This window comes from Mus pahari, chromosome 5, assembly GCF_900095145.1.
Source record: "Mus pahari chromosome 5, PAHARI_EIJ_v1.1, whole genome shotgun sequence".
NCBI classification, from domain to species: domain Eukaryota; kingdom Metazoa; phylum Chordata; class Mammalia; order Rodentia; family Muridae; genus Mus; species Mus pahari.
The window spans coordinates 15,431,758-15,457,037 of NC_034594.1; the positions used below are offsets into that span (position 1 = coordinate 15,431,758).

The 25,280-nt window shown below is 46.4% G+C and overlaps 1 protein-coding gene across 3 annotated transcripts in view; it reads left to right on the forward strand.

Annotated features, from left to right (window-relative positions):
• The window catches only part of Arhgef4 (Rho guanine nucleotide exchange factor 4), a 136,180-nt gene that overhangs the window by 18,212 nt on the left and 92,688 nt on the right, over nt 1–25,280 (forward strand). The window lies entirely within an intron of this gene.

Here is a 25,280-nt window from a genome sequence, read left to right on the forward strand (position 1 = left end):
AAAGTGAGACCAGGGAAAGCAGTTAGGTGGGTAGGCAAGCTCCAGGGACTGTATTCTCCCTGATGGAGTAAAGCATGGAAACTCTGTATTTGCAGTTCTCTCTAGGCTGGGGAACGACTGGGCCATACTGACTCCAACTCTACAGGAAAAGGGTACACAATGTCTTGTGTGTGTTTTTTTGCTCATTAACCCTGGGGCTCAGAGGCTCCAGTTTGGAGTGGTACTGCTTTTTGGCATCCTCAGTGAGTGTGCACAGTAAGCTTGAAAAAGGTTCCTGCTCAACAACCTAGTCTGGCAAGCAGAGCCTGTTGGTCTTTGGGTTGCCTGGCAGCAGCCGGGAAGCTATTATCCCTTTCTGGGAACTGCCCGCTGAAGAGGAATTTGGGGGTATGTGAATGTCCCTGTGCCTCTGAGAAGAATTGCCATCCAGTGCTGTTATTCTGTGCAGGGAGGCTTGCCACACTGTTCCTTTCATAATTATTGAGGCTTCTCCTTCTTTTGTGTGGCGTTTCCTCCCCAGCTCAGAGGAGGTAAACAATATTCTTCCTCTTTGATGAGCTGAGACTTAATACCTGAGAGTGGATCAGGGTCTCAGAAAGAGCTGAGTGTGGGCAGGAAGAAGGAAGGTGAGCATGGCCAGGTGGAGCAGAAATGATTGTGGCAGGGGTGGAGTCCAGTCAGTCGGCTGAAGAGAGCATGTCCTGGACCCCAGCTTCAGGATGCTGTTCAGAAATGGGAACCAGGAAGAGGTTCTGTGGCCTTGTTTCTTACCTCGGCCAAAGATTGCATGTGCATAGAGTGTGTCTGTGAATGTGGAGGCCAGAGGTCGACCTTAGCTCTTGGGCCTCAGATGCCTTCAAAGCTCACCAGGTGGACTAGACTGGCTGACCAGTGAGCCTCAGGCATTTGCTTTCTGTGGCGCCTCAGTGCTGGAATTACAGGTACGTGTCAGTGGAACACCACACAGATTTCTGTTTGTTTGGTCTGTTGGGTTTTTTTTTTGGGACTTGGGGACTGTCATGGTTTGAATATACTTGGCCCAGGGAGTGGCACTATTTGGAGGTGTGGCCTTTCTAGAGGTGTGTCACTGTGGACATGGGCTTTAAGATCTTCAGCCTAGGTGCCTGGAAGTCAGTCTTCTACTAGCAGCCTTCAGATGAAGACGTAGAACTCTCAGCTCCTCCTGCACCATGCCTGCCTGGATGCTGCCATGTTCCTGCCTTGATGATAATGGACTGAACCGCTGAACCTGTAAGCCAACCCCAATTAAATGTTGTTCTTATAAGAGTTGCCTTGGTCATGGTTCTCTTCACAACCATGGAAACCCTAACTAAGACAGAAGTTGGTACCGGGGACTGGGGTACTGCTGTGATAGGCTTGGTCATGCTTTTGTTTAGAAGAATGTAGATTTGGGGACTTTGGGTTTGGAAAGCCATGGAATGCTTTAACTGGGGTTTAATGGGCTATCTTAGTAAGAATTCGGAACTTTGCTATTGAAAGTGATTTGAATTGTGTGGACCTGGCCCAAGGGGCTTCAGTGAAGATTTCAGAATGTGGTCTAGAGGCTCTTTTGTGGTATTTTGGTGAAGAATGTGGCTGGCTTCTTTTTGCCCTTGTCAGAAGGGTCTACCTGAGTCTAAGGTAAAGAAATTTATATTAATTACATTGATAAAAGAACTCTCAAAAAAGCCCAGCAGAGGCTTTGTTCAATGGTTAAGTCCCATGAAGAGCATTTTGAATAGTCATAGCAAGCTTAGAAAGGAAAAATATAAAATATATTGAAGGGGCACCAGGAACTGAAATGGGACCGATCCTATATTCTAGAAGATAACAGATTAAGGGATTTGGGGACAAGATCCCACCCACCTAAGTTTAGATGCAGGCATGGTGGTATACACCTTTAATCCCAGGAGACAAAGCCCAAGAGATCTCCAAGTTCAAGACCAGCCTGGGGCAAAGCAGGTCTTGCTATAGAGCAAGTTCCAGGAAGGCCAAACTTAGGCAGATGGAGTTGGAAAGCAGAAAGCTGGTAATAGAATAAGGAGGCGGGCCATGCCCCAACAAGCATCAGAACTCGGCAGCTTTAGCTACGTGGCTCTGGCTTTAGAGTGAAAAATAGAAGGGACTACTGGAACAATTGTTCCTGGTTAGCTGGAGCTAAGAAACTAGTGGTGATTAAGAAGAGACCAGCTTCACTGAGGTGGAATCTTCTGGGAAGTGTTTTCTGAGAGCACAAAGAAGCTGAGTTCCAGAGATAGCCAAGGTTGTTCCTCATGCGGCAGCTGTACTTGGTGATGTATAAGAGTTACCCAGGTGGATTTGAAGGTGTGAAGGAAGGGGTCATGCAGAGCAGCTGAGTCTTGGCACTGTGAGAAGCCAGGGAAGGCCATTGGTGACGGTGCAGCGCCAGTTGTAGTTGATGGCCCAGGACTGAAGGTCATACATGCAAAGGATTTGAGGCTTGGCACCATGAAGAGAGCCTATGAGAAACTATTGTTGAAGCCTAATCACAACAGAAGACTCCATTGGAGATGCCAGTACCATAGGATGATCACCATGAACAGCATCAGCAGTGGAGTGGATCAACCTGAGCTTAGAGTGATACAGAGGGCAGAGCTGGAGAAGTGATGCCAACCCTTTGGAGGAGCCCAGAAGATCATGTGTGGGTCCTAGACATTGGAACAAGAAGCTGTACCATTGAAGTTTCTTTGGAGACCCCAAGATTTTCGAGATGCCAGAGCCATAGGCTATCTGCTGAGGAAAGCCGCTAGCAGGGAGTGGAACCAGTCCAGGAGAAAGGAGATTGTTTCGGTCAACAAAAGGAATCGGAGATCTGAAAACTGCTTTGATATCAGCCATGGAGATGCGGAGTTTGGAGTTTGCCCAGTTGGTTTCCTGTCTTGATTTGGGGATTACAGTTAAGTGATTGAATGGATCTCAGAAGAGATTTGAACTTTGAACTTTTAACATTGCTGAGACTATGGGGGAACTTTGGAAGTTGGACTAAATGTAACTTTTTATTATGTTATGGCTCAATATGGCCCCATAGACTTATGTGTTTGAATAAACCTATGGGGGCCAGGAAATGGAATGTCATGATTTGAATATGCTTGGCCCAGGGAGTGGCACTATTTGGAGGTGTGGCTGTTTTGGAGGTGTGTCACTGTGGACATGGGCTTTAAGACCTTCAGCCTAGCTGCCTGGAAGTCAGTCTTCCACTAGCAGCCTTTAGATGAAGATGTAGAACTCTCAGCTCCTCCTGTACCATGCCTGCCTGGATGCTGCCATGGTCTTGCCTTGATGATAATGGAACCTCTGAACCTGTAAGCCAACCCCAATTAAATGTTGCCTTGGTCATGGTATCTGTTCACAGCAGTAAAACCCTAACTAAGACAGGGACTAAACTCAAATCCTCCTGCTTGTACATCCAGTGCTTCACCCACACACTAAATCATCTCCCAGCCTACAGGAGACTTTTCTAAACCTCAGTGTCTTATCTCTGGAGGAAACAAAAGGAAATCCTTATTCATGAACACACACACCACACTTTGTGGCACTTCCCAACATTTCCTGACACCTGTCTGTCCGTGCGTTATGTTCTCTGAATCCTGACTTGAGGGACAGACTTGTGACAACATTCTAGGACACTGAGCCCTGCTCTCCCAGATCCTGGGAAAAGACCCTCGGAGCCTAGAGGATAAAATTTCTCACATCTACCACTGGGGCAAATGAAACAGAGCGACCTCATTTCTGACTATAAGGCTCGTTCTTCTCCCCATTCTCAGTAGAGCTTCAAAACACGAGAGCCCAGCCATGGGAGCCACCCAGCTGTGATATCACATCAGACTTGGTTAATTCCACCGGTGGTGTTAGCTCTGGGACAGTGCAAGCCTGTCTTTAGTTCAATTCTGATGCAAGCAAGCAACTAGAAGGACCTAGCACTGCCTCCCATCTGCAGGGAAGGTTAGGCAGCACAGGCAGTGGGCTCTGCTTTTTGGAGAACCAGTGGGTGCCTGTTTCAATCAGTTCGCCTTGCTAGTAAAGAGAACTAACCCTTTCTCTGCTGGTTAAAACATCTCCGTGGCTCACTTGGTAAAGTACTTGCCAAACCAGGATGAGAGAGTGAGCTTGATTTCCAGCTCACATTAAAAAAACAAAAACAAAAACAAAACAACAATAACAAAAAAACAAACCCAAAAGCCAGACTTGGAAGCTAGGCATGGTGGTGCATGCCTGTGATTCCAGGGCTGGGGAAGGGGAGGCTGGAGGATAACTGTTTGCTGGCCAACCAGTCTGGACAAATAAAAAAAATTCCAGGTTCAGTAAGAGACTGGTTTTCAAAAGGTGAAATGGGGCTAGGGAGCTGGTTCAGCGGATAAGAGCTTTCCTGAGCAAGCATGAGGTCCTGAGTTCAGATCCCAGTCTCTTGTAAAAGCTGGGTGTGGCCACCTATGTCTGTAACTCGGCTGTTAGTGGTGGAGCGTGAAGAATGAAGGGGAATGCTAGCCAGCCACCCTCCCAGGAACCATAGGTTCCGTGAGAGACCCTGTCTGAAAAGGGTGGAGAGCTAGGAGCAGAGTATCTGATGTTCCTCTGCCCTTCCACGCGTGGACACATGTATACACCTCCCACGCAGAATGAAGTGAAAGATCTCAGAGCCTTGTCTTCATATCTGTAAGATGCAGACACAGCAGGTTTCTCAGTGAGTTCTTACAGGCACAACCAATACCGTCATTGCCATTATCCCATTTTACGAACAAAGAGTGAATACTGGCCACCTTTTACGTAGTTTCAAAGGGTAGAACTACTTGGGACATGAATATAATTCCAATTAGTCTTCCATACTTCAGTCCACCTCTCGTGATCAGGAAAAGTGAACCTCACGTGATTGGACAAGAGCCAGATGTAGTGTGGCTCGGACAAAGGTAGGGCATTTGATGGTGTGGCGGCTACTGGTGACATTGTCCTGAGCTTTCCTACAGCGGAGGTAGCCCCTCAGCAAGGCTTTTTGGCGGTAAATGAACGCTGTTGCGAGATCCCTGGCGCCCTCTGGTGGCGATAGACTGTTCCTGGTGCTTTCCCTGAGGGGTGAGAGTCTGGAGGAAGCCACAGTGAAATACTTGCCCCAACTTCATAGAGGATGTCAAGGCTGCTGTTCGCCTCTGTCCGGCCTTCCTGGCACCTCTCACCAGGAAGCAGTTTCGTTCCTATTGTTCTCCTTTTTCAGCAAGTGTGTTACTGTTTGGGGATGGGGGTGGGGGGGGACAGCAAATTGCCTACCTCTCCAAGATCCGCAAGCTAAGAGCTCGAGTCACAATATTTCTGTGTCTGCCTCATTCTCTTCTCTCTTGTTTTCTGCAGACCAGCCTTGAGACAGCAGTGCAAGCAGTCTATCCTAAGTTGGGGGAAAAGGCAAGGAGCCCTAATGAGCACAGGTTAGCACACAGCTGATCTGGTAGCTGCCTGGTGCTTCTGGTGGGATGGGCCTCCCGTGGTTCTAGCAAGTGGCCTTGCCATGACTTGCTCTGTCCGCGGGGATTAGATAAGTCTCTTAATTCTCCTGTGCCTTTTCTTTCTTACACGGCAAATTAGAATTTCCTTAAAGGATGCTATTTGGAGGGCTCCGGTTGGTTGGCGTGTGGGAATGGGGTTGTTTTTATTATTAAGCTAAACTGAGGAGCATAGGCGAAAACAGGGGCTGCAAAGGTGGCTCAGCTCGTAAAATGCCTGCCACAGAAGCCTGAAGATCTGAGTTCAGATCCCCAGCATCCTTAAAAGGCCAGGTGTGGCTGCATGTGCCGGGTGCCTGGGCGTGTGGGGGAGGGGATGGTAGGTAGACACAGGGAGAGCAGAGACGGGTGGATCCATGTGACTCATTGGCCAGCCACCCCTAGCTAAATCTAAGAGCTTCGCATCCAGTGAGTGACTTAATAAGGTTTTTGATTCTTAATTCCTTGAATAGCGGGAAGAAAAAAAAAAAACCTGCTAGAAGTTTCCTTGGCAGAAAATGATATTTTTATGATTTGTTTTGTGGTTCTAGGGATTGGACCTAGCACTTGGTACATGCTAAGCTAGCATGATTACATGTTTACATGGAATTATTGGGGTTTTGAAAAGGGGTTTTGAGATGTAACCCATACTAGCCTCAAATTCCTCTTACCTCAGCCTCCCAAATGCTCCCAAAAAAAATTAATTTTGGATTAATTCTCACAGTGGTTAAGTCACCTTGATGAACTTCTTAAAAGTCTGAATGTTTGTAGTGAAAGATTGTTTTCCCCTAATAAATTCATTTGGAACCAACAGTTTGTAAATCTGCATGGCTTAACTTTGGGTCATAATGTGGTTCCACTGTTCTACATGGTATCCTCACACTATGTCATGCTGCTTCAGTTACTGTAGCTCTCCTTGAAGACCCCCAAGCCTGGTGGTGTGGCACCCTAACTTACGCCGCCTCCTTTCCGAGATTGTTTTAACTAGCCTAAGACATTTATATTTCCATATAAACTTTAGAAGCTCCTTAAAATTTATACAAATCCTGCTGGAATTCTGATCGGTATCCTTTAGATCGACACATCACCTCAGAGGAACTGACGTCTTTTAATATTATTGTTACAGGCACTGATCTTAGTCCAGAGGCCACCCGCTGAGCTGGCCAGGTTCTGTATCCCATAATAATTGGACCAGGATCACATAGATCATGAAAAACATACACATGCAAATAAAATAAATCAATACCTTTTTTTTTTAAAAAAAATGAGAGTCAACAAAAGCAACTACTATTGGCTCGGTGCTCTCTGTTCCATTGGCTGTCTGTGCTGTTACCCAAAGGCCTGCGGTTTTCCTTCTGTTGTTTGGATCAACTTGCCTTTCCACCCACGTGTTAATCTCTTGAAAAAAGAGTCTTAACTGTTACAGAGACGCTCTTTTCTAGTACTTCAGGCACAGGCCGCTCCCCAAAGGAATGGTTTATCTGCACGCCAGGCACCCTTCATTTGCCATATTGTTGTATCATTCTTTTCAAGATATGATCTGTGTTTTATTGGGATTCCTTCTTCAATCCACAGGTTACTTACTACAAGGTCTTTCTTGAGGTCTAAGAACACGGGGTTGGGCTGGACGGATGACTCAGTGGGTGGGGTGTGTTCAGTGCAAGCGTGAGGGCCTGCAGTCAGATCCCCTGAACCTATGTACAAGTCAGGGTTGGTGGCACACACCTGCAGTCCCCGTGTTGGCAGGGGAGAGGCAGATCCTGGGGACTTTGGGGCCAGGGAGTCTAACCGAAACACTGATTCTGTGTCAAAAAATAAGGTAGAAAGCAATAGAGAAAGACTCCAGTGACAACTTCTAGCCTCTAGAAAAATGTAAATGCTAAGCTCTGGCCTCTAGAGGAGTCTGTATAAATGCGCATGTACATACCCACCCGTTCGCTTGCTCTCTCTCTCTCTCTCTCTCTCTCTCTCTCTCTCACACACACACACACACACACACACACACACACACACACACACACACAAACAGGGGTGGTCCCTTTTATTTATTGATTATATTGGATTGCAGTCAGTGTTAGCCAAGATAACAGTGAAGCACCGATTGGCAGCCCAAACACAGAAGTCCGAGTTTGAGGTGCCATACAGGGAGGGTTTCTGATTTATAGATAGTGCCATCCCATTGTATTCTTGCAGGACTTCTAGCCTGTGCACAAACATCCTTGGCCTCTCTTTTCTTATAGAGACACCAAGCCAATCTCATTGGGCCCAACCTGATGAGTTCATATAACCTTTATTGCTGTATTGCGAAAGGCCCTGTCTTCGAATACATGCTCATGGAGTTAAGGTTTCAACACAAAATCATGGGTGGACACAGGGCACTTCAAAAAGTAGTCTGACCAGCTGTAACAAACAAAAACACGTGACTTGGTGTGTCCAATAAAACTTTATTCATGAAAAGATGTCAGGTTGGATTTAACTCAGGAGCTGCCAACTGCTTGTCTAAATATCTAAAGATATTCGATTTGTGAGGCTAGGCTTGTTTGGGATAGTTTTTTCACTGCTTTCTGACTAACTGATGTGAGGTCTCTGCTATAAACAGAGAGAGCTGTGGGGCTCATGCACGCGGCGGTCCCTGAGCTGAAGGGTCTCAGGTGGAGCTGTGGGGCTCGTGCACGCGGCGGTCCCTGAGCTGAAGGTAGATGTGCAGCTGCGTTACATTCCTTGGCTTGACCCAAGCTTCATATGTTACACATGTTAGTGTAATAAGACAGGAGGAGGAATGGTGAACCTGCTTTGCAGGTAAGGCCCTTGCCACCAAGGCTGACAACCTAAGTTTAAGCCCCAGAACCCCCACGGCTGGAAGGAGAGAACTAACTGGCAAGCCATCCTCTGCCTTCTGTTTGCTTGCTCTCTACATCTCCCGTCCTCAGGTTCTCACATCAGACATTCATAACAAAATAAAAGTTTCAAAGTGTCTTTTAAAATAAAGGAAGGGGAGAGATCTAACCGTTCCTGTGCACCCCTTGCAGGCCACTTTACACCTACTAGTTTGTTTATTTGTTTGTTCCTTATGGTTTTTCAGCACAAGGCTTCTCTGTGTAATCCTGACTGACTGTAGTGGAACTTGCTCTGTAGACCAGGCTAGCCTCAAACATGGGGACGCACCTGCCTCTGCCTCCTGGGTGCTGGGATGAAAGGCATGTGCCACCACACCCGGCTTCACCTACTAGGTCGTTTAACTCGTGACTGTCTCTCGACTCGTCTTCTTCTCTCAGTTTACAGGGAAGGCTCAGGCCAGCGGCACACTTAGCACAGGCACAGAGCTGCCTGGTTCCTTTCTAATTTATCTTAGTCAGTGTTCTATTGCTGTGAAGAGACACGGTGACCAAGGCAACTCAAAGCATTTAATTGGGGCTGGCTTACAGTCCACTGTCATCATGGCAGGAAGCATGGCAGCATACAGACCGATACAATGTTGGAAAAGTAGCTGAGAACCCTATGTCTAGATCCATGGGCAGCAGCAAGTGAGAGACTCCAGGCCACAGAGGCCCAACGCCAGGGGACACACTTCCTCCAACAAGGCCACACCTCCTAATCCTTTCAAATAATGTCACTCCCTAATAATGACCAAGCATTCAATCTTTGAGCCTATGGGGGCCATTCTCATTCAAACCACCACAAATTTTTAAAGTCTTTTGAGTTTTTCTAAAGCACTGCATCACTGCTATTTAAAGACAAGAGATTAAGATAGGGTGTAAAGCAAGTGGGAAGACCAAATGAGCCAATGAACCCAATGCTGCCAAATGCAACAGGCTTATTTCAGCTGTGTTTGTGTTTAGCTGTAACCAACCAATGGTCCCTTGTGCTATCAGCCCACACACTTCAAGATGCATACACATGGAGGAAGAAGACAGGCTCACATCCATGTGTGCTGAAACTAATACTTAAAATGCTACAAACCAGAAAGTGGGTTTCCTTTCATTTGTAGAGTAGTCGTTTCGTTTTGTTGGTATTTTCTCCCGTCCATGTCCACGGGCTTAAAGAAGCCATTATCACGACCCTGCTCTTGATGTCCTAGGTAGGCCAAGAACGTGGCGGGTCTTCCGAAGTCTGTCACAGAAATGGTGGCATGCTGGTGGCGTGCTGGACTGTGCCTCGTGTGTTTATGCACATCGTTCCAAACCCTTCCTTTAGGTGGTGGGTACCTTACAGGTGTGGGACTGAGGTGAAGGGCCGTGTCCTTTCAAATGTCAGAAAACTGACAGGGGAGATGTGACTTGACCCTGAAGGATGGAGCGTGGCTTTAGGCATGGGTGAAACGCTGATCCAGTTGCTAAGCTGATGGCCAAGGAGGCGGAACAATGTTAAGTGTCCTGGTTGGACATCGAATTACAGATCGTAGATCGGGCCCAATGGTCTCCATGAGACTAAGGCAGCGGGCAAGACAAGAAGGTGACCAGCAAAGAAGACACTCTCGGCTGGAGCTGCACCCTCCTCAGGACTAAGGAGTAGGAGGTCCCCTGGGAAGGCCGGTGGTACCCTGAAACACTAGTGGAGCTGCCCAGCAGCCGCCTTTGCTCTCTTCGGCTGCATCTTCATGATAACTGACCAATAGCAGGTCTGGTTCTATCAGTAGATGTGCAGGCGGCACAGATGTGCAGGGCTTTGGCCATCTGGTATGACACCCATGCGCGGGACACCTGACAGACGCAGCTCAAGGGAGGGTTTATGTGGACTCCCAGTTGGGGTAGCAGGGACAGCAGGAGACAGCTGGTCACATTGCCTCCACAGTCAGGACGCAGAGGGAGGTGACGTCTGCCACTTAACCCATGTCTCCATGTTAAACGGTGCGAGTCTCCAGCCCATGGGGTAGTATTGCTCACACCGAAGGCAAGTCATTCCCCTTCAATTAACTTAATCTAGAAACCCCTGCACAACATGCCCAGAGGCCCATCTTCTGGGTCATTCCAATCTTGTCAAGTCTACTGCTTCACTTAATCTCAGAAAACGCCCTCACGGGCATACCTACAAATGTCCTCACCATCTCCTAGGTGAGGTTTTAAGAACCTGCCACAGCGGCACAGACCTAACCAGCATGCGGTTAAAGCTGCCTGTTAATGTTTCTCTTTGACCCCCCTCGTTAGACTTGAAGGCCAGAGCAGTTTGTGGCTGCCTGCCTTGCGTGATACCCAGAAACCTCTTTCCCTCCCAATGTTATGCTCTGGAATAGGATACAGTAGGTGATGAGAGGATCTTGCAGTTCTAATTGAAGGTTCCAATCACCTGGCCTAGAGATAAAGCTTAAGCTTTCTTTGCTGGGTGGGGCACGGTAATCGCATGCTCAAAGGCAGTCAGATGTGACACAAGTCAGAGATCGAACCCATGGCAAAGCTCTGACCACCTTATCTGGCTCAAGTGGCAAAGGCTGGGTGCACAACTGCAGCTGTGGTGGATTCCAGACTCTATTTGTTTGAGCGTAAAGTAGGGTTTTGGCTGGAGCACCATGGCACGCTGTAGCAGGAGAGCCAGATGCTGGGATCCCAGTGGCTACAACCCATCAGACCTGTTAGCCAAGGTGTTTTCTACGTCTCCAGGCTGATTGAATCATTTCCTAATTACATCTACAAAGTCAGGGTTTTGGGGTTTTTTGTTTGTTTTTGCCAAGTAATAATCATATTTATGGGGCGTGATGGTTAATATTGTGCTGGGGTCCTGTGCTGTCTTAGTCAGGGTTTCTATTTCTGCACAAACATCATGACCAAGAAGCAAGTTGGGGAGGAAAGGATTTATTCAGCTTACACTTCCACATTGTTGTTCATCACCAAAGGAAGTCAGGACTGGAATTCATGCAGGTCAGGAAGCAGGAGCTGATGCAGAGGCCATGGAGGGATGTTCCTTACTGGCTTGCTTCCCCTGGCTTGCTCAGCCTGCTCTCTTATAGAACCCAAGACTACCAGCCCAGGGATGGTACCACCCACAAGGGAACCTCCCCCATTGATCACTAATTGAGAAAATGCCTTACAGCTGGATCTCGTGGAGGCATTTCCTCAACTGAAGCTCCTTTCTCTGGGATAACTCCAGCTGTGTCAAGTTGACACACAAAACTAGCCTGTACATGTGCTGACATTTAGGTGTGTGCCCATAGGCAGACCAGAGGCTGATGGCATCTTCCCCTTAACTATCTCTTGTTATTCAGGGGCCAAAAGCTGATGACTTCTGGTAATTAACTGCAGCCTAAAGCAACAGAGGAATTAGAAAAGAAACTTAGTTACTGAGACTCTTACTGTTTAACTCAAGCTGGCCAGGCAAGAGGCTTGGAGTTCTTTAACTCTTCGTGAGCTAGAGGAGAGAGAGAGAGAGAGAGAGAGAGAGAGAGAGAGAGAGAGAGAGAGAGAATGCATAGTGGATAAATCAGAAGAGTTACATGTTACATACACTCCACCTCATCGTTGTTCTTAGTTTTTATACCTTCTCGGAATAATTGATCACATTGTTTTAAAAGCATTTTTACATTCCATAAGTTCACAGCAAGTCTAAGGCAATAGTTCATGTTATAAATTGATAAGGCTTAAAGAGTTATAGCAGAATTGTTTACATGTCTTTCCATTAAGATTAGCACCTGACTAAACATTTATTAATGTATTTTATGGCTCCACAAGTTCATTATAAGTTTAAAGCAATAGCTTTTATGTTACAAGTTAGCACGGCTTTGACAAGAGACAACTTATCTGCCTTGTGTCTTATTATTTTGAAGTCGTATATAGACTAGTGCATCATTTATTTTCTTTCCTTGCACCTACAGTAAATTGCCCATTCCCAGTTTATGACCTTTAGTTATCAGATAGTGGCCTATTCCTAACCTAGAAGGGATGTTTTCCTTGGTCATAAATTTGTTCCAAGCCTGTTTTTCTTCCCTGGTGCAATTAGCTGGTGACATATGAAAGTTAGAGAGCTCTATTTTCAACTTTTATTCTATAGGGGCTTGAGATTATTTGTATCAATTTAGGAATTCTATAAAACCACTATCAGAAATTGTGAAATCATCAATTTCTCTGCACAGCATTATTACATGGAAGTAAATCTTCATATTGATTCTGTAGGAGAGCTTCCCCATAGGGTGGGCTGATGCCAAGGAATCATCAAGCTATAATAGTGGCAGGAAAGGCATATCGGCACAGAGAAGGAATCCTGGGCCAAAGTCTCCGAGGACCTTGCATCTCAGAGCTCACCCTTTGTGGCTGTGTAAAACAATGGGCCATCTCCAGAAAACTCGCTTGCCATAGCCTTTCCTAGATGGCTTCTGGCAGTATTGAGTGTCAACTTGACAGGATCCAGAATGACTAAAGAGACAAGCATTAACGGTGAGGGTGTTTCTAGATTAACTGAAGTGGGAAAGCCTACCGTAAATGTGGACAGCATCATTCCACAGGCTGGAACCCCAGACTGAATTTTAAAAAGGAGAAAGATAGCTGAGGACCAACATTCCCCTCTCCTTCTCTCTCCCTTCCCCTCCTTCTCCTAGTGTCCCTCCCCCTCATCTTACCTCTTCCCCCCTCCTTCTCTCTCCCTATCCCTTTCCCTCCTGACTTCAGGTGATTAGCTAAAGTGTTCCAAGAACCCGCCCGATCCTTCCACCCTGCACATGGATTACAGATGCATGCCACCACACCTAGGATTTATACAGTGGGTGCTGGGGTCATCATCTTGCAGAACTTTAACAACTAACGCATCTCCTCAGCCCCTTATTTATACTCCTCATGGGTGACCTGGAAAGAAATGGAGTATATATGGTAGTTTTTGTTTTAAGCATATAAGCAAAGCATTTCTGGCTTGGTGAATTGCTTTAGTTAAGAACTAAGGCAGGAAAAGGGCCATTTCTTGCCTGGAACAGATCAACAAATCTTGCCATGTAGGAGAGGAACTCAAGTCATCTGGCACCAGAAATGGTTTTAGAATCCTTCTGGTATTACAGTTGTTAAGAACTGCAGTAGCATATGAAACTGTAGTTGCCATCCTTGGGACACTGGGGATCTGTGGGTGTATATATTTCTTGATCTAACAAGTGTCACTGAGTCTATTTTGAACAATAATATATAATATATGCATAAGTTCCAATTTGAAAAAGTGTAACATTTGTCTCTTGTATGCATATATATATATATATATATATATATATATATATAGAGAGAGAGAGAGAGAGAGAGAGAGAGACTTTCTTTAGCACTTTCTATGTGCCAGATATGAAGAGCATATTTTAAAAGTATGTTCAAGATCTTCATAAGAAAACTCTAGCTGGGCAGTGGTGACGCAGCTACACTGTGGCTGGCCTTTAATCCCAGCACTTGAGAGGCAGAGGCAGGCGGATTTCTGAATTCGAGGCCAGCCTGGTCTACAGAGTGAGTTCCAGGACAGCCAGGGCTGTACAGAGAAACCCTGTCTCGAAAAAGACAAACAAACAAGAAAATTGTAAAGTTTATCATTTTTTTTCCTTTTAGATTTCTGTTGCTGTAATAAAATGACCAAAAGCAACTTGGGGAGGAAAGAATCATAGTCGTTCATTGAGGGAAGTCGGGGCAGAAACTAAAGTCGGGAACCTGGGGGCAGGAACTGATGCAGAGGTCGTAGAGGGCTGCTGCTTACTGGCTTGCTCCTCATGGCTTCTCGGCCTGCTTCTTACAGAACCCAGGACCACCAGCCCAGGGATGGCACCACCCATAGTGAGATGGACCTTCCCACATCAATAATTAATCAAGAAAATGCACTACGTGCTTTCTCACAAGCTAATCTGAGGGAGGCATTTTCTCCATGGAGGCTCCTTCCCAGATGACTCTAGCTTGTGTCAAGGGGACATAAAACTAACTAGTAGCCACCACACATTTCCATTTAAAAATGTTCCTTGGAGACATTTTAAAAGGCTTCTGATTTCACTCAAGATGGAGCAACTCATATTCCTCCAACAACATCTGTCTCCTTTACAGCAACAAACTGTAGACATAACATAGCACATAGGCAGGAAACACCCCGAGGGGGAAGAAGGTGGTAGCTGCTTGGGGACTTGAGGACTCAAGTCACTCATTTCTTGGTTTCCTCCTGGGATCCCACATGATAGAGAAGTTCTAACCATAACCCACAAAAACAGTCCACAAAAATGATCCACAGAAACAGTCCACAGAAACAGTCCACAAAACAGCCCACAAAACCAATCCACAAAGACTCAGGAAAGCCCATTGCCTCCTAGCTACCAGCCAAATAACAACAACAACTATGCCCCTCTCCTTCCATGGTCGCAGCAGGACCAAGAGCCTAGCTGACTGTCATTCCACCTACTCTGAGGAAACAGACAGTGCCCCTGTACACTTCTCCAAGGGCATTCCCCTGTGGGAGTGTCAGGGACCTACTCCTGTTCAATTGGGTAGAAGCTCTGATTTCTTTGCTTGGGGAGTGTCAGCAGGGGACAGAGAAACTGAGCTTGCCCTCAGCCAGTCACAATAAGGGATAATGAGAGGAGACAGTGTGAGGCTTAACACCCACTGTGAGTCACTACTATGCCCTGACCCTCCTTCTTCCTTCATTCACACACAGTGATTGAGAAGTTGAAGGAATTGAGAAGGGAGAGGCGAGACTCTCTTGTCTGTGATCACCAAGGCTGCACCTCCACCTCTCTGTACAACAACATGGTGGAATGAGCCAGGGCTCCATCTTTCCTAGGACCTACCCGGAAGTTAGACATAGAAACTGGGTGGGCTCTGGCAGTACAGCTCAACTGGGGCATGCCTGCTAAACACGGATTAAGTAGGATCCACGGTCTCATCATAGAGTTCCTCAAACACCCTGGAATACATACTTCTGCCAGGATGAATCAAATACTAGGCCGGCTTCAAGGAGTCACAAGAGCAGGAAGCATGGCTCAGTTGGGTAGAGTGCTTGCTTAGCGTGCACAAGGTCCTGAGTTCAATTCCAGGACTGGCAAAAGAGAGCCACTGGGAAATGCTTCCACATGTACTTCCTAAAACAAATAAAATAAAGAAGCATGAGCAATAGAGAAAAACGGAAATTCCCTTTTATTTACTTCATTATTACTTTCTCCTCCTTTTGTCTTATTAAATGAAATGTGATTTTTTTTTTTTAAATTGAGACGGGTAATGTGTGCACTGCAATATTACTTTTATGTGCTTTTTGTACATTTTAATTATCTCGCAGTTCAAAAAGTTCACACTTATTGTTTGACCCAAGAATTCACTCTGCATAAATGTAGTCTCCACGTGTCCTTATTTGTAATGATGAAAGATTGCAAACAACTTAAAATTTCGTTTTTAAAAGTTGGCACGAACATGTGGCTGTATTCATTGGCGGGAGAAACCCCAGTGACCACCCAAAGGACAAAGCAGGACTGGCTGTGTGGCTGTGGAACTGTCCTTGTGAGTTGTTAAAAGATGAAGGCAAGGGGAGCAGAGTGCGCCAACTGACTCTTTTTTTAAAAAAAAAGATTATGATTCCATGTGTGCACAGGCACACATCTCCAACAGACTGCGCCCATCCCCACTCTGTTCCGAGCTAGAATGGTATTAGTGGTGGATTTCTCTTTTTCTCATAAATGAACCAAAAACTTGAAAATCTATGTTAGAGCAAACTGTTGCAGACGGGCTCTGAGGTAGTGTGGGGAGAGAGTCAGGGCTTTTGAAGGCATGTCCAGAGGATCTAGTCAGCCAGAGCTAAACAGACTGGGCGGTGAGTGGTAACGGTGTAACAGCATTAGAGTTTCAGGTGCTGCAGAAATCAAATCACAGCACGCGGGGGGGGGGGGGGGGCTCACGTGTCCTCAGTCTCAAAGGAGAAGAGACAGAATGGAGCCCTCAAAAATGTTCAAACAATGATGGTTGAAGATGTCTTAAATTTGCCATGAGTTATACACCTATAGATTTTAGTAGTCAAACCCCAGATAGTAGAAACAAGAGGAATTCCATGCCAAGGCAGAGCAGTATTAGACTCGACTATGACTGAGCTTTACAAACTAAGGATGGGAAAAATCCTAACATCCAAGGAAAGTGATTTTAAATACACACACACACACACACACACACACACACACACACACCCCTTGATCAGATCCCCTCCACCCCTTCCAGTTGAGCTCCTTTTCACTCCTAACAAAGCTTCCTCCTCTTTTGAATGATAGCAATTTCTCACCTAAGACCTCAGAGGCAAGAGCAAAGGTGGGTCCTTTTCAATTGCTGAGAGAGAAAACAATCTATTTCAAATGGAAATCTTCAGAACTGACAGGGTTTTCACTGCCAGCTGCAGATTCTTCATGCAGTGCAGCTATCCCTTCCTTGAGAGTGAAGACACTGAGGATAACAGAGGATACATATATGGAGATGCCCTTGTAGCAGCATTTAACATGCTGGCCATGCCTGGGCGAGTAGCCTAGAACACTGACTCATGGTTCATGGATGTAATGACTGAGGTGGCTGTGAGCCACCTGACAACACACCTGTGCGTGGGGTGACATCCCTACAGCTCCAGGTGGACAAATGAAATGAGTCAGAATGGGTGGCTCGTCAGTAGCATCTGATTCTTCTATTGGCTATTGCTGTGTGTGTGTGTGTGCGTGTGTGCGTGTGTGCGTGTGCGTGTGCGTGTGCGTGTGCGTGTGCGTGTGTGTGTGTGTGTGTGTGTGTGTGTGGTGATGTGGAGGGAGGCTTTGGTCATCCTTTCCCGCCTGGCTTAATGAAGGGTCTCTTTGTTGTTTACTGTTGGACATGTATGTGCCAATGGAGGTCAAGGGTCAACCTTGGATGCTGTTCTCCAGAAGCCACCAAACTTGTTTTATGACCCTTGACCACCGTTGGCTAAGAACTTGCCAAGAAGGCTAGGCAAGCTGGCCAGGGAGCCCAGAGATTCTCCTGGCTCTGCCTCCTCACTACTGGGATTACAAGCAATTGCCATTATGCCCAGCTTTTACACAAGGGCTCTGGGGAGTGAACTCAGGTCTTCCAGCGCATTCTAAGTCCAGAGCTAACTCCCCATCACCTCCTGCTTCAAAGTCCAACAATACAGGTTGGCATGTTTGACTGCCCCCTGATTCCCTGCAGCTGGACCACATTCCTCCATACTGGCTTGAGCTGGTGTGCTCATGTGCCCCAAGGTCTGTGGGAAGAGAGGCGGGGATCGGGAAGGCAGAGTCATTGCTGCACCCTCCCCCAGAGCTGTATAAGCAGCCCACTCCCTCTCCTTCCCACTTTCATTTTTAAAAATGTCAGCCATTCTGGTAGATGTGTTTTGGTGAGGTTTTACTTTGAATTTACCTAACAGCAAACAGAGTTAACACTCTTTCCATGATTCTCATTTGGTAAAATGGTAACTCACAGCCTTTGCCCACTTTCTAACTGACTTACTTATTTTTGCTATTAAGTTCTGGGTGCTCTTTATATATTGTAGCTCTATAACGCCGTCACACAGACATTTGTACAATTTTCTCCCAGTCTTTAGTTTGTCCTTCTGTCTTTCTCACACTATCTTCCACAGAACAGACGTTATAAATTTTACCCCGTCAGATTCCTTTTACAGGAATCTCTTCTATTGTCTCTAATCTTTTCTAAAAGATCACACTCTTGGGACTGTGAGAGGCTCAATGGGAAAAAGTACTTGCTATGCAAGCCACAGGGACTTCAGTTCAAATCCCAGCACCTACCTAAAAAGCCAGGAATGACTGCACACACCTCTAACTCCATAAGTGCCAGGCAGAGACAGACAGTGGGGCAGGCTGAGGCAGAGTACTTGGAAAGGCAAGACAGGAGGGTCAAGAGTTCATGGGTAGCCTGGGCTACATAGCAAGAACTTAACCCCCCACATCCCCACCCCACAAGGCTGCTCTACCCATCAATGTCCTATTGTGATACTAACAAATTTCTACAAACATAGTTGCTTAAGACAACATCAGTTGGTTATTGTTCAGTTCTGGGGGTCAGAAAGGCCAGCAGTGCCTCTCTGGGTACTGTGTAGGCAGGGCCGTTCCCTGCTTTCAGGTTGCTCTGGGGCTGAAACATCTGCGGCTAGGAATGTTCCCACCCATGCTCTCTGGCTCACCGCCCTTCCGTGAACACCCAGCCTCTGTTCCCACTGACACACACCTGCCTGGACTCCTGCCTGTTTTTCCTCGTAACACCCCACGGAGACATTACACGTTAGCTTCCTCCCACAGGTCCTTTAGTCACTTCTGCAAAGGCCTCTTTGCCATCAAAGGTAAGGTCACAGTGTAATGGAACCGGTTTAAATGCATCCCTGTCTGGCTCACTAATGAATGAGACTCGGACTTGGGTTATATTATTTGGCTTTGACAATTACTGAGGGGTGGGTAACCTCTAATTTACTTTTCTAACTGCTGACCTGGGCACTTCCCTAAATGCTTGCTGTTTCTCCTGGCCATGTGCTTCTGGTCCACCTCCTCTCCTCTCTCCTTGGCCTCCCTTTCCCTCTTCCCTCTGCAGCCCTAAGCAGGTAACTCAAAGCCTGCCCACCCCCAAACCCTCCAGCAGCTGACTGTACCGTTTTTATTTGATCAATCATTTTAAATGGATTGGGAAACTGCTTGTAGCTTCTTAAGAAATTAAACTCAGGCCAACTGAATGGCTCAGTTTAGATATGTGCCGGTCACTAAGCCTGATGGCCTGAGTTTGATCCCAGGGACCCACATGGTGGGGAAAAAAAGGCCTCTGACCTCCACATGTGCACTGTAGCAAGCATGTGCACCTCCTCCACCCAGTCCCCAACACACATGCACACACACAAAATAGAAGAGCAAGATGTAATATTAAAAAGGTAAGGAGGTCAAACACATATGTGTGGCACAGAACACCATCCCCACACTCACACCTCAGTGTTTATGCAAGAAAAATACAAACCTATGGCCATAAAAAGACTGGTGCACAAACCTTGCTGTGGCTTTATTTGAAAAAGCCCAAATCTGCGTGGCCAAGATACCATCAGCAGGTGAGCGCAGGAATAAATTGTGGAAGGACGGTCAACCCTCTGCAACCCTCCTGGCAAACAAAGGGGCAGAGTGCTGAGCAGTGTCACAACAGGGCTGCGTCGTGAGGTAAATGTGTGGAGCTGAGGACAGAAAAGAGAAGCAGTGCTCCCTTCCCCTAATGCAGACTGAAAGACAACATTTCTACAAAATACAAACTCATCTATGGTGGCAGAAAGCAATGACCATCATCTGGAGGTGGCCAACAGAGGCATTCAAGGGGGCGGGACAAACAGGAACAATTGCAACTGGCATTAACTAACTTTCAGGAACTTCACAAGTGAACTTTTAATACTAGGTCAGTGTAATTTAAAGGCAGGGTGATTTCCCCATATCAGCTATGTATCAATGGAAGAGGAAGGAGGGCTGAGGAGAGCTTGCTCAGTCTGTAAAGTGTAAGCAAGGGAACTTAAGTTCTAATGCCTAGCACCTATCCCAAAACTGCGTGTGGAGATTCTTGCCTGTAATTCCAGTGCAGGGGAGACAGAACACGGAGATCTCTGCAGCTCACTGGCCCACTCGCTACCAAAGCTGTGAGTTCCAGGTCTAGTGACAGACCTTATCTCAGAAAAAGAGGGTGGATAGCCAGGTGCTTGCCTTTAATCCCAGCACTAGGCAGTCAGAGGTAGGAGGGGCTTGCTGAGTTTGAAGGCAGTCTGGTCTATGTAGTGAGTTCAAGGACAGCCAGGGCTATAAAACCAAACAGAAGAAAACAGAAGTGGAGATATGAAAAGGGAAGATGCCCATGTTTTCGCCTAGAGTTCATACATACAGGTGCATGCACACCCTCACACATGTGCAGGGGCGTCTGCACATGCACGTGTACCCGTAAACACACCAAATGTAGCAACACACACACATAGTAAGCGGAAGAGAGGGAAAAGAGATGTAAAAAAAGAACCAAAAGGCATTGACTTGGCAATGTGAAGGTCATTAGCCCCAGCAAGCTGAGCCAGTGCTGAGGGAGCTGGAGGCAGCTCAATGTCTGCAGAGCAGGAACCTGTGATTCTGGACCCATCGAGAGCAAGATGGCTCCCAAACGTCCCTTGCAGCAAAGGACCCAGACCTTAGCCTTTTATCCTGTCATCATTGAGTGTCTGACCCGAGTTCCTAGGACATAAAACAGTTCATAGAGCAGGTACGGGGTGGGGGGATAGGGGTGGGGTGAGGGTGGGGTGGAGCCTGTAATTCAGACTTGTCAGTCATCACAGTACATACTCCTGGCTAAACTCTGGCTAGAAGGGACTGAAAAGTTGAATTTTGGAAATGCTCAGGGGAAGTAGAAAGCAAGCTGCTGTGTGGGAATGTAGCCTTAGGGACAGGCACTGTTAGGACAATAAAGTCCCACTAAAGAGTAAAGTCCCAGGAGGCTTTGACAGTGCCGCACTGGTCCCCGATTCACTGAGGTAAAGTTGAAGGGCGTACACGGAGAATGACAGTGCTGAACGAGGAAGGGACAAGCCCTCAGTCAGCATGCTTCAGTGCAGAGGGGAAACTAGTAAGGTCGCTGGGGATTTAAACACAGCCGATGGGCTTCCTCTAAGGAGTGCTTAGTAAGCACTGCCATGATCTGTTGCATGAGTCATACTCTGCCCAAACACCCGAGATCCTTGTGAAATCAGGCCTCGCACCATGCGGCGGAACCAGTTTCAATGAATTTCAGAATATATGCGTAATATAGGCAGCATCTCAGATCACAGCGTAACTTAATAAAAGTCAGAAACAAACAAAAAAATCTATTAACATATTTTTCTAATAAACCTTGGGTCGAATGGGAAATCATAATGGGAATTAGGAAAAATGTTACAATTGTCGAGTTCATTAAAATCCCTCATGTTAAGCCTGGAGTGTAGGGATTGGGGGAACAGTGTAGTGTGTAAGGGTGCTTGCTGTTCAAGTGTGAGGGTGTGAGTTTGAATCCGAAGCACCTGTATCATTCCTGCATAGACAGCTGAAATTGCATTTAGAGAGCATACTGTGCCCACGAATACCAACATTCTTTAAAAGAGGAAGTGACACATGAGGAGGCGTGGAGATTAAGTGTGGACTGTATTTGGAGGGGTTGAACAGAGATGTGGTGATATTTCAGGCTGCTGAAGAGGAGTGTGTTTCCAGAGAGAGCAGAGCTGTGAAGCTGAGGTGGGAGACGGGAAGGGCTAGAGCCTGACCCTGACAGTCACTCACTCTGTTTCTGTGTCACCCTGTTCTCAGCTCAGCCCTGCAAAAAAACGCACGAGAGCCCAGTGTTTGTTAGGGGAGAAAAGCCAACTCCTGCCCTCGTATCTGAGGCCTCAGAGGGCACACTGCCCAAGAGAAGGTGGAGAGCCCGCCTTGTTAAAGCCACTGGACTATGATCCTCTGACCCACCTAGGACATTCTGAGCCTCACGGGCTTAAGGATATTTCTTGCCTCTAACTTTGACTTCCAGTCACTGCTAGGTCATAGCCTAGTTCTACTATGAGAGCTAATACTTTTTGTTTTGTAATTTTATTTCTATTTATGTGCTATTAACTTATGCTGACAATTATAAGGTCGTTTATGCATATTATAGAAGTGTACAAATTGCAACAGATGGAGTATGTGTTAGTGTATGTGTGTCTGTGCACATGCATGCATGTGTATATGTGTGTGTTTGTGTGGTGTGCGTGTATGTGTATGTGTGGTATGTGTGTATGTGTGTGATGTGTGTGTGGTATGTATGTGTATGTATGCATGTGTAAGGTGTGTGTGTATGTGTGTGGTATGTGTATCTGTGTGTATGTGTGTGCATGTGGTGTATGTGTATGTGGTCTGTATGTATGTGTATGTAGTGTGTGTATGTGTGTCTCCATGTGCCTGCATGTGCTTGCACATGTGTGGAGGCCAGATGAGGATGTCCAGTGTCCTATTCTATTCCTCTCTGTTCTACTCTTTTGAGAAAAGGTCACTCACTGAACCTGGGTCTCTTTTAGGTGAGTCCTAGGGACCCAAACTTGGGTTCTCATGGTCACCTCCCAGACCCAGGTGTGATTATCTTAAAAACATGTTTTTAGGATCTTAGTGGTAAAGTGCTGCTGTTCAAGTGTCATGGCCTGAGTCTGAGTCCAATACCTGTGAAGAGTCAGGCACAGTCCATGTGTCGATGATCCCAGCATCAGTAAGGCCAAAACAGGCACACACTGGATGGCCAGACGAGCTCTCACAGTGATCTTAAGGCCAATCAAACAGCTTTTGTCAAAAAAAAATGGTGGAAGGTGCCGAAGGAAAGGCATCTGAGGATGACTTCTGACCTCCAAATTCACACACACACACACACACACACACACACACACACACACTATTAGTCTGAGGTTGATTTTTACCCATGCACATGGAGGGCCAGCTGAATTAATTGGGTCACCCAAACCAACAGCTTTAAAAACCTCCTGGTTTTTCAGTGTTTATTCCCTTTAAGGAATACTAAACATGGTATTCTCATACCTTGCCCAGACTATGTCAGGGTTGTAATATGGATACTTTGGTAATCTTAGATAGGTTTCCCCCTAGAGGCCTTTATATTCCTTGGGACTCAGCCAAATGTCTTCCCTAAGCACATGGAAGGTAAGGCGGGGCTCACCAGCCATGAAGACCTGCCCTGGCTACAGCCTCTCCCCGGGGGGTGACACTGACCCCCCCCCCGCTTTCTCAGCAAGCACCGTACCCACTATGTCATTTCCATATCCCCCCTGAATAGCATCACTCTTAATGTCTCCTTTCCTCCCGGCCTTGCCACACATCAGAAGGTGTGTACCGTGTGCTTCCTCATTTTCTACCTCAGTTGAAAGCATTGCGCATCATCAGTTTTGGTGTTTGTTAGTTTCCTTCTCCCAATTGTGGAGAATTAAAAGCAATTTTACTTTAAGAAATCTCTTACATCAATTCCTGGGGGTCTGGAGAGATGGCTCAGTTCAGGTCCCCAGAACCCACGTTAAAAGCCTTGTTATAGTGTTCCCCTGTAACTCCAGCAATAGTGATATGGGCAAATGGAAATGGGTGGACCACCAGAGCTCACTACTCGCTGGCAAAGTTTCAAGCCAATGAAAGACCCTGTCTCAAGCAAAATGTTGATGACACCTGAAGAATCATCTCCCAAGGCTGTCCTCAGAACTCCATAGTTGTATCATGCACACATGCGCAACACAGACACACACACACACACACACACACACACACACACCTCACGTTTTAAATAAGTCTATAGTTTTGTGTTAGGCTGCGTGCATGGCTATCATCGGCCTTATGTGTTGGATAGGGTTCACATCAAAGGGAAGAAGCCAGACCACAAAAGACATACTGCAGAATCTGCCCAAGTCAAACTTCAGGCAGATAACTCAAGACTAACAGAAATCAAGATCCCTGACTCTGGGAAGGACCAGGAGGTAGGACACATTGCCTGGAAGGGACAGGGACCTTTAAGGGGACATAGAAATGGATTTTTGCAGGTGGGTACCTTTTTTTTTTTTTCTTTTTTTTTTTTTTTTTTTTTTTTAGTATAACTCAGATCTGTACTCTTTAAATGGATGCAAGGGAGTTCATGGCTGAAACAGTGGATTAAGAAATGTGTAAGCCGGCCACAGGGGCACATGTCTCATCTCAGCACTCACTGGGGCAAAGGCTGAGGGGTCTCTGTGTTTGGGGCCAGGCTGCTCTACATAGGGAGTTCCAAGCCAGCAAAGGCTATATAATGAAACCGTGTCTTAAAAAAAAGAAAAGTGTAGCTAGATGGCTGGCACGGTGCTTCCTTTTAAACAAGAGGGCCTGGGTTTGATTCTCCAGAATCACACAAAAGCCAGGTGTGGTGGGCAAAGGGGGAGTGCTTCAAGACCACCAAGGCGAGGCCAGCTGGCTTAGCCTACTCGGTGACGTTCTAGGCCAGTGAGAGACTCCGGCTCAAACAAAAAGGCAAGCCATGCCACGCATTCGTGGATCCCAGATGTGACTGATACATGGGAGCACACACACAGATGAGAGAGAGAGAGAGAGAGAGAGAGAGAGAGAGAGAGAGAGAGAGAGAGAGAGAGTCTCTGCCTCGTTCTCTTAAGCTGCCTTGCGCATACATAACATCCTGTGTCTGCAGTCTCAGGACTTCCTGTCTTCTTTCCTGCCTCCAGCCATGGGAGCTCAAGACAATTCTAAATGTAAGAGCATTTGCTGTAAACTACTGGGCTGCACAAGAACAGACAGAGTCGAGGGCAGACAAGTATTAATCTGTCTCTTCTTGCCGGGTACCTCACACAGACGGGCGCTCCTCGCTGTGACTCAGATGGCACGCTTATGTGCACTTCGACTGCTCTTGCATGCATGGCCTGTTCTGTCTTTTGATGACTTTGTTTTAACTTGTATGACATTTTCTCCCCATGGTTTGGGTTTCTTTTCATGGCTTTTCCCTTTTTCGTCTTAATGTATATGTGTGTGATTAGGTGTGTGTGTGTGTGTGTGTGTGTGTATGCATGGATGGGTATGTATGTGTGTGATGTATATACGTTTATGCATTTGTATTTTCGTGTGTGTGTGTATGAATGTGTATATGCATGAGTGTATGTGTATGTGTGTGAGTGTGTGTGCATATGTGTGTGGAAGGATATATATGGGTATGTGTGGTGTATGTTCATGTTTGTATTTACATGTTCATGTGTGTGTCATATTTTTATTTGTATGTTTGTACGCATGTGTGTGCAATGATTGTTCATGTTTATGTATTTGTATCTTCACATGTGTGTGTCATATTTGTATTTGTATGTTTCTGT